Genomic DNA, 16,938 nt, shown 5'->3' with positions numbered 1-16,938 from the left:
AATTTAAAGTAGATGAAGCATGAATGAAAATTTTAAATGATATTTGACCTTTTTGTTTAACTTAAAATTTGTAAAACAAAGTCTGTAATATGTGTATCCGATAAATAATATTAATTATTTGTAACTTTTTGCACAAATATATTGTTGGTCATAGTTCAAAAGGATCAATCTTTAGTAAAAGGATATAATGAACAGTTATCTGTAAATTTATTTAGTTTTGCAAACTTCAGAGGCATATGAGAATAGTGCCACGACGGAAGGGGGAGGGAGAAGGAGGGAGAAGGAGGGAGAGAGAGGGAAGGGGGAGGGAGGGAGAGTAAAATAACATAGACTCTTTTTTCACATAATTATTTGGTAGTATAATGTCACGATCTGCGATTAAAGAATTATGAAAGCAAAGCCATAAAGGAATCTCGTACCAAGTCAAGAAATGCTACTATTAATACAAAACAACAAGACAAGCCAACAATATGACATTTAAAGTGTACGGGTAAGACAATTAAGGCAAGTAGCAGTTAATCACGGAGCATGGAAGAAACGAGCATTTCAATACAAGAGAAAATAGTGACAAGTGATAAGTTAAGGCATAAGAAGCAATTAAAGCATGTAACAGTTAAGATATGGAACAAAATAATTAATGAAATACGGAAAAGCATGAAAACAACTATCTTGACGGCGTATATACACTCGTGACCTCGCATATACGCCGTTACACATGTAAATCATATAACATATAGTTCAAGGATTCTTAATTCCTTCAAATCAAGGTTAGACCCAACACTTACCTCGCTCGGCAAGCAAATCATAACACAATCGGGGCCTTTCCTCTAAAATACGCCTCCAAACCAATCGAATCTAACCAAAATCGACTCAATAATATCAAACAATGCTAGGGAAATCAATTACAATACATAAAGTTAAGATCTTTACACTTTTACCAAAAATTCAACCTCGGGGCCGCTTGGTCAAAATCCGAGATTCGGACCAAAACCCAATTACACATTCACCTCGAGCCCTATTATGTGATTAGTTTCGAAATCCGACCTCAATTTGAGGTCTAAATCTTAATTTTACAACAAAAAAAACCCCCCAATTCTACCCAAATCCCTAATTTTCTACCATGAATGAGCATAAATCAAGGTTAGAAATTAATAGGCGTTGATGAAAATGGAAGAAAATAAGTTAAAGTACACTAACCTGTGAAATGGTGATGAAATTTCTTTTCTAAATCGCCTCTAGGCCAAGCTCTAATGAGAAGATAGTGAAAAATGAGTGAAATCCTATCTTATGGATATTTAATAGACTAGGCGTTAGGCCTTCTTCGCGTTCACGAAGGGCCTGGCACGTTTGCGAAGCACAATAGCCAGAATGGCCTATGCGTTCCTGAGGTTCCTCATACATTCGCGAAGCTTCTCCCCCAGGTCTTCGCGTACGCGAGCCAGAGCTCGCGTTCGCATAGAATAAACCTCAGTTTCACCCTCCCAGGCCCCTTGCTCTTCGCGTTCGCGTATTGCTGGTTGTGTTCGCGAAGGGTAATCCTACCATAGCTTCGCGTTCGCGTACACAGCTTCCCGTTTGCATAGAGGAAAAACCTCCCCAGCCCAGATTACTCTTCGCGATCGTGAAGGAAAAAGCACCAGGTAATAGAAAACTCCAAAAACCAGCAATTTTTCTAAGTTTAAAAATCATCCGTAGCCAATCCGAAGCTCACCCGAGTCCCTCGGGCTCCAAACCAAACATGCACACAAGTGTAATAACATTATACGAACTTGTTTGCATGATCAAAACATCAAAATAACGCATACAACCACGAATCAGATACCAAAATAATTGAAATTTTCAAAAAAAACTTAAGAACATGAAATTTTACAACCGGACAACTGAATCACGTCAAATCAACTCTGTTTTGCACCAAATTTTGCAGGCAAGTCATAAATACTGAAATGAACCTATTCCAAGTTCTGAAACCAAAACCAAAATCCAAACCCGATAGCAACATAGTCAAGTTATAGTCAAACTTAAGTATTCTTTAAACCTTTAAATTGCTAGTTTTCAATAAATTACGTTAAATCAAGCTCGGGACTTTCGAATTCGATTCCGGGCATACGCCTAAGTCCCAAATCACGATACGGACCCACCGGGACCGTCAAAATACTGATCCGGGTCCGTTTATACAAAACGTTGGCCGTAGTTAACTCAAATGAGTTTTAAGGCACGATTTCATATTTTTATAAATTTTCTCATAAACACTTTTCGGAAAAAGGACACTGACTATGCACGCAAATCGAGAAAGACTAAATAGAGCTAATCGAGGCCTCGGAACACAGAAATGAAGGATAAGACTATAAATGACCTATCGGGTCATCACATTCTCCACCTCTAAAATAAATGTTCGTCCTCGAACGGACATAGAAAGGGACCGGGACTAGTGAAAAGTTGTGAATATCTACTCTACATGTCCGACTCGGACTCCCACGTGGCTGCCTCGATCGGCTGACCTCTCCACTGCACTCGAACTGAAGGATAACTCTTAGACATCAACTGTTAGACCTACCGGGCTAGAATAGCCACCGACTCCTCTTCATAAGTCAAATCCTTGTCCAATTGGACTGAGCTAAAATCTAACACATGGGACGGATCACTGTGATACTTCCGGAACATGGACACATGGAACACCGGATGAACTGCTGATAAACTAGGTGATAATTCCACTCTATAGGCCACCTCGCCTACTCTATCAAGAATCTCAAAGGGTCTGATATACCTAGGGCTCAACTTGCCCTCCTTTCCGAACCTCATCACACCCTTCATGGGTGAAACCCGGAGCAATACCCTCTCTCTAACCATGAATGCAACATCACAAACTCTACGATCGGCAAAACTCTTCTGGTTTTACTGAGCGGTGAGAAGTCGATCCTAAATAATCTTGACCTTATCCAAGGCATCCTGAACCAAATCGGTACCCAACAACCGAGCCTCTCCGGGCTCGAACCATCCAACTGGCGAATGATACCGTCTCCCCTATAATGCCTCATATGGAGCCATCTGAATTCTCGACTGGTAGCTGTTGTTGTAGGCAAACTCTACAAGCGGTGAGAACTGATCCCAAGAACCCTCAAAATCCATAATGCAAGCGCGAAGCATAGCCTCTAATATCTGAATAGTGTGCTCGGACTCTCCGTCCGTCTGGGGGTGAAATGTTGTACTCAACTCAACCCGCATGCCTAACTCACATTGTACGGCCCTCCATACATGTGAGGTGAATAACATACCTCGATCAGAAGTGATAGACACAGGCACACCATCAAGACGGACGATCTCGTAGATATAGATCTCAGCTAACCGCTCTGAAGAATAGGTAAGTGCCACTGGAATGAAATGTGCCGACTTGGTCAACCTGTCAACAATGACCCATACCGCGTCGAACTTCTTCTGAGTTCGTGGGAGTCCAATAACAAAATCCATAGTGATACGATCCCACTTCCACTCAGGAATCTCTAGCCTCTGAAGCAAACCACCAGGCCTGTAATGCTCGTACTTTACTTGCTGACGATTTAGACACCGAGCTACATATGCAACTGTATCCTTCTTCATCCTCCTCCACTAATAATCCTGCCCTAAGTCCTAATACATCTTGGTGGCACCCGGATGAATATAATACTAGGAACAGTGGGACTTCTCAAGAATCTATTCACGAAGCCCATCCACATTGGGCACACAAATACGACCTTGCATCTGTAAAATCCCATCATCTCCAACAGTAACCTGCTTGGCACCACCGTGTCGCACCGTGTCCTTAAGGACAAATAAATGGGGATCATCATACTGATGCTCTCTGATGCGCTCATATAAGGAAGACCGAGAGACTGTGCAAGCTAGCACATGACTAGGCTCTGAAACATCTAACCTCACGAACTGATTGGCCAAAGCCTGAACATCTGCTGCAAGCGGCCTCTCACCAACTGGAATATATGCAAGGCTACCCATGCTCACTGCCTTTCTACTCAAGGCATCGGCCACCACATTGGCATTCCCGTGATGATACAAAATGGTGATATCATAATGCTTCAACAACTCCAACCACCTCCTCTGCCGCAAGTCGAGACCCTTTTGCTTGAACAAATATTGTAGACTCCGATGGTCTGTGAATAATTCACATGACATGCCGTAAAGGTAGTGCCTCCAAATCTTTAGCGCATAAATAATGGCTGCCAATTCTAAGTCATGAACAAGATAATTTTTCTCGTGAACTTTCAACTGTTGCGATGCATATACAATCACCCTGCCATCTTGCATCAATACTGCACTGAGTCCAATACGAGATGCATCACAATACATCGTGTACGATCCTGAACCTGTGGGCAACACCAACACTGGCGCCGTAGTCAAAGCAGTCTTGAGCTTCTGAAAGCTCAACTCACACTCATCCGACCATCTGAATGAGGCACCCTTCTAGGTCAATCTAGTCAATGGGGCTGCTATGGATGAAAGCCCCTCCACGAACCGGCGATAATAACCCACCAAACCCAGGAAATTCTGAATCTCTGTAGTTGAAGTAGGTTTAGGCCTGTTAGGAACTACCTCAATCTTCTTAGGATCCACTTTTATGCCATATGCTGATACAACATGTCCCAAAAAAGGCAACTGAGTCTATCCAAAACTCACACTTTGAAAAATTGGCATATAACTTACTATCCCTCAGAGTCTAAAGTACAATCCGGAGATGCTGCTCATGCTCCTCTCGACTGCTGGAGTAGATCAAGATATCATCAATGAATACAATCACAAAAGAATCCAAATAGGGCTTGAACACCCAGTTCATCAAATCCATGAATGTTGCTAGGGCATTTGTCAATCCAAATGACATCACTAGGAACTCATAATGCCCATGCCGAGTCCGAAAAGTCGTCTTAAGGACATCGGATGCCCTAGTCTTCAACTGATGGTAGCCAAACCTCAAATCAATCTTCGAAAATACCTTGGCACACTGAAGGTGATCAAATAAGTCTTCAATCCTCGACAACGGATATTTGTTCTTGATAGTGACCTTGTTCAACTGCCGATAATCTATACACATCCTCATCGACCAATATTTCTTCTTCACGAACAACACGGGCGCACCCTAGGGTGAGACACTGGGTCTAGTGAATCCCTTATCTAGCAAATCTTGCAACTGCTCCTTCAATTCCTTCAACTCTGGCGGGGCCATACAGTATGGTGGAATAGAAATAGGTTGAGTGTCTGGAGCCAAATCAATACAGAAGTCAATATCTCTGTTGGGTGGCATTCCCGACATATCTGTAGGAAACTCACGAACAATTGGTACTGAATCCATGGAAGGAGCCTCCGCACTAGAATCGTGAATATAAGCCAAATAAGATAGACACCCCTTCTCGACCATATGTTGAGCCTTCACGTAAGAGATAACCCTGCTGGTAGAATGACCAGGAGTCCCACTCCACTCTAATCGAGGCAACCCTGGTATGGCTAAGGTTACCATCTTGGCATAACAATCCAATATAGCATGATAAGGTGACAGCCAATCCATACCCAAGATAACATCAAAATCTACCATATCAAGAAGTAGGAGATCTACGCTAGTCTTAAGACTCCTAATAGTAATCACACACGAATGATAGATGCGATCTATAATAATAGAATCTCCCACAGGCGTGGACACATACACAGGAGCACTCCAAGAATCACGAGGCACAACTAGATAAGAAGCAAAATAGGATGACACATAGGAATAAGTAGAGCTCAGATTAAATAGAACTGAAGCATCTCTATGGCAAACTAAAACAATACATATGATAACTGCGTTTTTTAAATCGACCTCAAGCCTAGTTGGGAAAGCATAAAATCAGGACCGGGCCCCACCACTCTGACCTACGTCTCTAGGATGACCTTTAGTTGGCTGGCCTCCACCTCTAACGGCATGACCTCCAACTCTGGATGCCTGGCCCTTGCCTCTCGCTGGCTGCGTGTGTTGTGGAGCAACCGGTTCCGGAACCATGGCATGAGAACTCTACTGTGGCATGCCGCCCAACAATCTCGGACAGAACCTCCTGATGTGACCAGTACCTCCACACTCAAAACACCCATCCTACTGTTGTGGCTGCTGAAGCTGAAGATGACCCGAACGGGTTGGATAACCACAGTGATAGCTCTGAATCGGAGGCGCACTGATAGGGGTTGATGGTGCACTTTAGGTTGGCTGCCCAGAATGAGGCACATAAGGACCACGACTCCCTAAAGCACTGTGAGATGCTTGAAGCGTTGACTGAAATGGCATAGGAGGATGGCCTCTACCAAAAGTACCCCTTCCTCCAGATGAGGCACCACTAAAACCACAGAAATAATGAGGCATCTTATCAAACACCGGCCCCCTCTCCTGAGCACGAACCATCTCCATCCGTCTAGCAATATCTACAGTCCTCTGGAAAGAAATATCACTCCCGATTTCCTTGTCCATTTATAGCCTAGTAGTGAAAGTGAGCCCATTAATAAATCTCTTCACTCTCTCCCTCTCAGTAGGAAGAAAGATAATGGCATAGCGAGCTAGGTCCACAAATCGAGTATCATACTGGGTAACAGTCATACTACTTGTAAGGCCCCGCAAAATTTCACCTAGAACCCGAGGTTTTGTGGTGCCGAGGAAGCTAATGTATTTGAGGTCATGATCAAGAATAAGTACCCACTGCCAAGGATAGATGACTTGTTTGATCAATTGCAGGGTGCTAAATATTTTTCCAAGATTGATTTAAGATCCGAGTATCACCAATTGAAGATCAGGGAGCAGGATATTCCGAAAACAGCTTTCAGGGCCTGGTATGGGCACTTTGAATTTCTGGTAACGTCTTTTGGGCTAACAAATGCCCTGACAGCTTTCATGGATCTTATGAATCGAGTCTTCGAGCCTTTTCTTGAATCCTTCATGATAGTATTTATTGACGACATCCTTGTATATTCGTGAAGTCGAGAGGACCATGTCGATCATCTCAGGGCAGTTCTACAGACTTTATATCAGCATAAGTTGTATGCGAAGTTTTCGAAATATGAATTTTGGCTTGAATTTGTCACGTTCTTGGGTCATGTCGTCTCTAGAGGAGGAATTAAGGTTGATCCTCAGAAGATTGCAGCTGTGAAGAATTGGCCTAGACCTACAACTCCAATAGAGATACGCAATTTCTTAGGCTTAGCGGGGTATTACAGGAAATTTGTGGAGGGATTCTCTACTCTTGCCTCTCCGTTGACTAAATTGACACAGAAGGCAGTTAAGTTCCAATGGTCAGATGCTTGTGAAAGGAGCTTCCAAGAGTTGAAATCAAGATTGACTACGGCACCGGTGTTGACTCTACCAAAGGGTACAGATGGGTTTGTGGTATATTGCGATGCTTCAAGAATCGGACTTGGGTGTGTGTTAATACAACATGGAAAGGTGATAGCTTATGCTTCTAAGCAACTCAAGAATCATGAAAAGAACTATCCAATACATGACTTAGAGCTTGCAGCGGTGGTATTTGCATTGAAGATTTGGCATCATTGTTTGTATGGGGTCCATGTGGATATATTCACGGACTATAAGAACCTTTAATATATTTTCAAACAGAAGGAATTGAATCTTAGACAAAGAAGATGGCTTGAGTTACTCAAGGATTATGACACTGATATTCTATATCATCCGGGAAAGGCTAATAATGTGGCGGATGCTCTTAGCCAGAAATCTATGGACATTTTGGCTCACTTGGAGGCATATCAAAGGCCATTGGCCAAGGAGGTTCATCAGTTGGCTAGTTTGGGAGTTCGTCTTGCGGATGCTAGTGAAGGAGGGGTGGTTGTGCAAAATAGGGCCGAATCATCACTTATGGTAGAGGTCAAGGAGAAGCAATACAATGATCCATTGTTGGTACAATTGAAGGAGTGGATTCATAAACATAAGACCATGGCCCTTTCTCTTGGCATGGATAATGGTACACTAAGGTACCAAGGGCGACTATGTGTTCCAAATGTAGATGGTCTTCGGGAAAGAATCATGACCGAGGCTCACACTTCTAGGTATTCCGTGCACTCGGGCTCTACAAATATGTATCATGATCTTAGGGAAGTCTATTTGTGGAATGACATGAAGAGGAATGTAGCGGAATTTATGGCAAGATGTCCAAATTGTCAGCAAGTGAAGGTCGAGCACCAAAGGCAAGTGGGTTGGCACAGAACATAGAAATTCCAATATGGAAGTGAGAGATGATCAATATGGACTTTGTGGTGGGAATACCTCGCACGTCTCATAAATATGACTCAATTTGGACGATTGTGGATCGACTCACGAAATCAGCTCACTTCTTACCGGTTAAGGCTACCGACACTGCAGAATAATATGCTTAGTTGTATATCAAGTAAATAGTCAGGTTGCATAGCACTCCAGTTTTTATTATCTCAGATCGAGGGGCACATTTCACGGATAATTTTTGGAAAAACTTTCAGTAAGGTTTGGGTACTCAGATGAATCTTAGTATAACCTTTCACCCGCAGACTGATGGGCAGGCAGAGCGGACTATTCAGACGCTTGAGGATATGTTGCGCGCTTGTGTTCTTGACTTCAAGGGTAGCTGAGATGACCATTTTCCACTCATAGAGTTTACCTACAATAACAGTTATCATGCTAGAATTTAGATGGCACCGTTCGAGGCTTTATATGGTAAAAGATGTAGATCTCTCATTGGGTGGTTCGAGATTGGAGAAGCGGAGTTGATAGGGCCAGACCTCATGCATCATGCTATGGAAAAGGTTAATATCATTAATGAGCGGTTAAAAACTGCTCAAAGTCTTCAGAAGTCCTATTCAGATGTTCATCGTAGGGATTTGGAGTTCAAAGAAGATGATTGGGTATTCTTGAAGGTTTCCCCTATGAAGGGTATAATGCGGTTTGGTAAGAAAGAGAAATTGAGTCCGAGGTATGTCGGACCGTACAGAATCATTCAAAGGATTGGTCAGGTGGCTTACAGGCTAGAACTACCTCCAAAGATCTTTAGTGCACCCGGTATTTCATGTATCCATGTTGAAGAAGGTGGTTGAAGATAAGTCACTTATCGTTCCGGTTGAGACTATTGAGGTTAATGAAGAATTGACTTATGAAGAAATTCCAGTTGTCATTCTTGATAGGCAAGTTCGAAAGTTGAAGAATAAATAAATTGCCTCCGTGAAAGTGTTATGGCGAAGCCAACAAGTTGAAGAGGCCACCTGGGAAGCCGAGGAAGAGATGAAGAAGAAGTACCCTAATTTATTTGAATAGCTATATAATAGTATCCATGATGTTAAGAGCTAACTTTCTATAAATTATATTCCCTCTGTACAACGTATGTTAAGGATACCCCTCTTGGTATTGCAATGTTTATGGCATTGTGGCCGATGTTATTTCCATGTTGTTTACATCGTTGTGTTGTGGTTATGTTGTTAGAACTAGTTTGGGATTCTCTAGCAGGTGGATAGGTCCAATTATAGGGGAGACTGTGGCGAAATTTTGAAAATTTAGGGAGTTAGTCAAAAATTTGGAACTATTGGTTTTCTAATGGTGGATTTTGGCCCTCATTCGAGGACGAATGATCTTAAGCGCGGGAGGATATAAGGTCCCACGAAATATCACCTAGAACTCGAGGTTTTGTGGTGTAGAGGAAGCTAATGCGTTTGAGGAATGTAGAAATTCTTCGCGGCTCGCAAGCTCGTCGCGGTACAGACTTTTGGGGTTGCTTAGTGAGTTGAGGAGTTGAAGGAAAAAGTTTTAAAAGTTTTCAGAACATGGCAGTTCTGCGGTCCACTATGCGAACGTAGAACCAGTTTGCAGGCTGCAAATCAGCAGCGGATTGAAGAAAAAAGATTTGCCAATTTTGAGGACCATTATGCGGTCGTAGAACCTTTATGCGAGCTGCAAATGCCATCACAGATCCCGCATGAGAACTTTTGAAAGGAGATTCTGCGGTCCATTATGTGACCGCAGAATTGGTCTGCAGACCACAAACCTGTCCCAGAGTGAAGCTGAAATGCCCAGTTCTTGAGGGCCATTATGCGATCCATTTTGCGGACCGCAGAAGTGTTATGCGGTCGCATATGCGACCGCAAAATCGCATCGTGGCTTCATGTTTCTAATTTTGTGACCCGACCCTATTTCGATATATAGTTGTTAAAGACCATTTGTAAGGTAAAAACCTGATTTAGAGAGAGGGGAGTGGTCTAGAGTGAGAGGGAAAGTTCCTAAGGTTACTGTTCATCAACTCTTGCTCAAAGTTGAAGAATTCACAAGAAAAAGTCACAAGGTCTTCATCCAAGAGGTAAGGCTCCATACCCTAGTCTTCAATTTCGAGTTTGGGGTAAAAGATGGATAATGGGGAGTGTAATTCTTAGGTGTGGGGGTGTTATCTATGCATGCATATACCAACAAAGTTGTAGAAAGGTTGTTGAGCTAGAAAATGGTAGATGTTGGGTTGGGGATGAAGGAATCCACCATAGGAGGACCTTGAATCCTTAATGCACATATAGTATTTGATAAAATGCTCAAATGAGTTAGAACTATGAACTCCTTCCTAATTTGTGTTCAATTTTGTTGTATCTCTAAATAGATCGAAGTGGCTAAGATTTCTGAAACATTGTAGTAATTTAAGGAAAGCTCAAGGCGAAGTATGTTGGCTAAACTTCTCTCTTAGAATTGAACCCCCCAATATCCTTGTAAGTCCTGAGTTGTTTATTATAAATTGATTATTTCGAATAAGCCTTGTGTCAAAAGATATATGTTCAATATGTATTCCAATGTTCTTGTTATGTCACATCCTATTTCAAAATGTGCTCGAAGCATGGGTTGTATATCTAAATGTTATAACTTCAAGTCGTGAATCAAATAAAAGCTATTATGCCAAATTGTGTAAGAAATCTCAGTGTGCTTAACATTATTAATTGCTCATATGTGGACTTAAAGTCTTGAATAGAAATGCTTTGTTGTTGATTATCCATAATGATGTTTGAAAGTGAAAGAGATGAACATGAAATATGAAATACGGCCAATGTGCCAAGAGTGACATTGCATTATGGCCATCAGTGCCAATGAACTGAATGATGAATAAAAGATAATGAAATGAGTTATCAATCCTTTAAATAAATAAACACCCTGGGAGTATCGTTAGTCACCGAGGAAGGGTAGGTTAAAACCTAACCCCGAAACTGCGCGTGCCGGTGTAGGAGTGAATTGTGATTGTACCCCTTTAATGAGAAGAGATTGATGTGATGAGAATATTCCCCTTTATTGGGATGAGATGATTGCTAGAAAGTGTGATGTCAATCCACACGGCATTGTTGTGAGACGACCTAGCCGATCGGGTCGTGATCGGATGCCATGCCGCACACATGGCGGTGATTGTGCTTGAGATTATGATTGAGAATAATGATTGAGATTGAGATAATGATTGTGATTGTGGTAGATCTCTTTGGATGAAATGGCCTAGGCGATCGGGCCGTGATCGGACTCCGTGCTTAAATCACGGTGGTATATCGGTGCTAAGATCTCCCAACCTAAAATATGAAAATTTACTTGAAAACTTGTCTTGCTCCTAACTTGATGTTGTGGTATTGTTTGAGGCTCTCATTGATTTTATGACTGTTCTTCCTTGTGTTATCATTTCATTCGTTCTATTGGGAGGGTGTTTATTTATTCATATTAGTACTATTCCATATGTACTAACGTCCCTTTTTGCCGGGGGTGCTGCATCTTCAATGGATGCAGGTGGTTCCACAACAGGCGACTTTGATCATTGATAGCGGTACACCCTCTTCCCAGCTGACTTGGTGAGCCCCACTTCATATCGGGGTCGTATATCTTTTGTTCATTGTATACTATATTTTGAGTTATAGCCGGGGCCTTGTTGCTGGCACTATCATCGCATGTTTTTTGTATCTATTAGAGGTTCCGTAGACATAATGTGGACAATATATTGGTGTTGAAAAAGTCAAACTAGTGGCAAGTGGAAAATGGAAGAAACAAGCATTTCAATACAAGTGACAAGTTAAGGCATAGGAACCAATTCAAGCATATACCAGTTAAGATATGGAACAAAATAATTAATGAAATACGGAAAAACATGAAAACAACTATCTTGATAGCGTATATACACTCGTGACCTCGCATATATGCCGTTACACATGTAAATCACATAACATATAGTTCAAGGATTCCTAATTCCGCAAATTAATGTTAGACTCAACACTTACCTTGCTCCGCAAGTAAATCAAAGATAAACCGGGGCCTTTTTTCTAAAATTTGCCTCCAAACCAATCGAATCTAACCAAAATTGACTCAATAACATCAAACAATGCTAGAAAAATCAATTACAATACATAAAGTTAAAATATTTACACTTTTTCAAAAAGTCAACAAAGGTAAACCCCAGGCCCGCATGGTCAAAACCCGAGATTCGGATCAAAACCCAATTACCCATTCACCCGAGCTCGTTTATGTGATTAGTTTCAAAATCCAACCTCAAGTTGAGGTCTAAATCTCAATTCTACTCAAATACCTAATTTTCTACCACGAATGAGCATAAATCAAGGTTAGAAATTAATGAGTGTCGATGGAAATGAAAGAAAATAAGTTTAAGTACACTAACCTATGAAATGGTGATGAAATATCTCTTCTAAATCGCCTCTAGGCCGAGCTCTACTGAGAAGATGGTGAAAAATGAGTGAAATATCGTCTTTGGGATATTTAATAGACTGGGCGTCAGGCCTTCTTCGCATTCGCGAAGGGCCTGACGCGTTCGCGAAGGGCTTGATAGCCAGAATGGCCTACGCGTTCGCGAGGTTCATCACGTGTTCGCGAAGGCTTCTCCCCCAGGCCCTCGCGTTCGCGTAGAACAAACCTCACCCCCCAGGTCCCTTGCTCTTCGCGTTCGCGTAGTGCTGGTCGCATTCGTGAAGGATGATCCCACCATAGCTTCATGTTCGCATACACATCCTCGCATTCGCATAGAGGAAAACCTCCCTAGCCCAGATTACTCTTCGCGTTCGTGGGAGTATCTTCGCGATCGCGAAGAAGAACGCACCAGGTAACAATAGACTCCAAAAACCAGCAATTTTTCTAAGTTTAAAAATCATCAGTAGTCTATCCGAAACTCACCCGAGCCCCTCGAGCTCCAAACCAAATATCCACATAAATGTAATAGCATCATATGAACTCGCTCGCGCGATCAAAATACCAAAATAATACCTAGAACTACGAATCAGACACCAAAATAATTAAAATTTTCAAAGAAACTTAAGAACATGAAATTTTACAACCAGATGTCCGAATTAAGTCCAATCAACTCCGTTTTGCGCCAAATTTTACAGGCAAGTCATAAATACTGAAATGAACCTATACCAAGTTCCGGAATCGAAATCCGAACCCGGTAATAACAAAGTCAACTTACGGTCAAATTTAGGAATTCTTTAAACCTTTAAATTGCTACTTTTCAACAAATTACGTTAAATCAAGCTAGGGACTTCGGAATTCGGTTCCGAACATAGGCATAAGTGCCAAATCACGATCCAGGTCCGTTTACACAAAATGTTGACCGTAGTCAACTCAAATGACTTTTAAGGCACGATTTTACATTTTCATCAATTTTCTCATAAAAACTTTCCGGAAAAGGGACACGGACTACGCACACAAATCGAGGAAGACTACACGGAGCTAGTTGAGGTTTCGGAACACATAAATGAAGAGTAAAACTATAAATGACCTATCAGGTCATCACATATAATAAAAATTATATTTTGACTATCTAAATTTTTATTTGATTTGAGTTGTCGTATAATCTAATTATAGATTTTATGACAAGTGTTGAATATTCATTATTCGTTCATTCTTGTTTGCTATCGAATTGTTACATTTGATAGGTAATAATGCTTATCATCTTAATTTTTACTTAATCTAATATGTTATTAGTTTTTGAATTAATTATTTAACTTTTAATAATAACGCGGATATAGGTATCATGCATTATCGTTATAGCCATTTAAACATTTTAGCTTACCAGCTTTTATGATTCTTGTTCTTTCCCTATTTTAATTAAAGTATTTCTTTTATGGTAAAATTTGATACAGAACACTAAGTAATTTTCATAAATGAAATACCTAGTCGACTTTTATTAAAATCAACTTAAATTTTCCAGAGTGAAGCGCATATTTAGTAAAATAAATTGTTTAATAGCATATGTTTGGATTTGAAAATAATATATTTTAACTAAGTTACTGATATGCCCCTTGAAAGATAGTGTTCTCGAAGATATCTAATGTTCGGCCAAAAGCATGTATTTTTGTATATGAATCGCCTCATATTTTGCTCTATTTTTTGTTGTTTTAATGTGTAATTGCAATGAGTTGAGCTAATTCTTTTGATGTTTATATGTGTAGGAGTCAATTGGAAGTGATTTGAAAAGTTTGCGTGCAAAGTGAAGTAAAAAACGAAAGAATTTGGAGGAAGTACGAGTTTGGTGCCTAAGTTCACGCCAGGCACCAACTAAAACGCTGTTGACAACAGGCTAAAAAGTTCACTGTCCAACTTCGCGCCAGGTGCCAAGCGAGACACTGAAGGGCGGATTTTGTCCTAATTCGGCTGGTACTTGATGATTTCAACCCTACATGCCCCCAACTTGTATAAAAGGGTTTCTAAATCCAATTTGGGGGAGATCGAACATACTTTGAAGGAGAATTTACGTGGGGAAATGCAAACCATGCTTGGAAGAGGCTTCCGACTAGTTTTTCTTCGCTTCTCTTCCTTTAACTTTATAGTTCATTAGTTCTAGAGTTGTGGGTGCTACATGAACGTTGTAGTTTGAAGCTTGAATTATTCTTATTATTTTATCATATTAGTTTGTTTATTCAATCTTGCACTTAATTATTTGATTGCTTGATCACCAATTAAATACTATCTACGAATTTAGGATAGAACTCGGGAGAGGAAATTCTAGATTGCATATAAGATTGAGTAGAGCAAGATCTTGAACCTAAGTATTGGGAACGAATTTGCGGTTATGATAGAGATATACCTAATCGCCTTGCTTGGTTACTATACATGAATTATTAATGCGTTCTTGTTAATCCTAACTTGAATAGGCGAGTAGTACTTCGGTAGAATACTACGAGTAATATCAACCCTGTCAATCAATAAACTAGATAAATTAATTAGACAATTTAAGTGAAAAGACTCAACGGGATTGTTAGCTAACCCATAGCTTTGGAATATTCTCTCCCATTAAATTCGTCTTTAAATTTGCCGACTCGTTTCTTTTAATTTTTTAGTTTGCTACTCTAGATTAATTATAGATAAATAATCACATTTTAGAAAATTGCTTGAATAAATTAATTGTCTTAGTTTAATTTAGTAAATAGTTAATCATAAATCCCCGTGGGTACGATATTTTGACTTATAATCCTATATGACTTGTACGACCACGAACACTTGCGTGTGTGTTTGAGAACAAGAATATTTTCATTGAAAATTATAGGAATTCTCAGATTGAATATGCAAAAGTTGCACCATTACACCAGTGAGGAAAAAAGTGTACAGATCCATGCACATTGTGTGCTGCTCTATTTGCAGATTAGCACTTAGATTCCAATCTGCATCTTTGTTCTTTTTCTTCTTTTTTCTTTTTCGAATTTTCCTTTTAATTAACTTTTGAAAATTATGATAAAAAAGGTGAGACAATATTTGATCATGCCATCTAAGCAACACATCCACCTATATACCTTGCCAATTGGGAACCCATGTGGACACCAATTAATAGTTCTTGCCCCGACAAAGCTCTAAGTATTATACATGCAAGAACATGTAAACTATTTAATTATTCTCAAACAAAAAATTTAGAACCACAATTTCAACTTTAAAAGAGCAAATAGTGAAAGAAATTTAATTTGACTGAAGTGGATCAGTAGAGCTAAATTATGTTACTGCAATGCAAACTATGATGGTGATCTTTTAGTCACCAAATTAATTTTGACAAAATTTCAATAAAGAGCATTCACAAAATTTTCCCTTTTGTTTATTAATGGTTCCATCAATTTTGAAAATAAATTTTAAAATGCTTTTTAGAAAAGGAAAATTTTCAAGTCGACTGAATGAGATATAAAAATATGAATCTGATTCTTTTTCACCTACTTATTTGGTAGTTCTATAAAAATTAAATGTTAAGAATTACATTTCGATTATCTAAATTTTTATTTAATTCGAGTTGTCACATGATCTAATTATAAAATTATATGAAAACTATTGAATACTTATTTTTTTCACTGTTTCTGATCATTACAAATCGTTCTTCACACATAGTAATAGATAATGCTTATGATGTTGATTTTTCATTTAATTCACTTTATTTATTTTATAATAAAAGCACAAAAGACAAGAATTGACATGTTTAATGTAGGTGAAGTATATAATTTGACTACACTATGTTAGCAGTGTGTGACCAGGTAACCGAATTATGACATATTAGTCACCCAACTAGTAAAGGACAAAAATAAGAATTGAGAAAAAAACTAGTAAAGCTAACTAAAAAAGTTTAAAACTAAAAATTACAACATTGAAGAAAATGTAATAACAAATAAGTAGTGAAATGTCCATAGGTCTTTTTACTCGAACTTATAGTTATTAAGTATTTTTAATTTGATGTTCAATATTCATTTTGGGTTCGATTAATTCGCAAATTTCACTTTAAGAGTAAAATATTATTTTATCAAAGATGACTCAAAACTTAAGACCTCTAGATACTTACCACTAATTATTACCTAATAATTGCAATTACATGCCACATTATATTATATAGCAATATGATTCAATTTCTCTGTTTATATGTTAGTTAAGGGGTCCACCCTTTTCCAAACGAAAAAGTAAAAAAACAAATTAAAACTCTCAAAAGG

The sequence above is a fragment of the Nicotiana tabacum genome, chromosome 13, assembly GCF_000715075.1.
Source record: "Nicotiana tabacum cultivar K326 chromosome 13, ASM71507v2, whole genome shotgun sequence".
Taxonomy (NCBI): Eukaryota; Viridiplantae; Streptophyta; class Magnoliopsida; order Solanales; family Solanaceae; genus Nicotiana; species Nicotiana tabacum.
Note: the sequence above shows the minus strand (reverse complement) of the source record.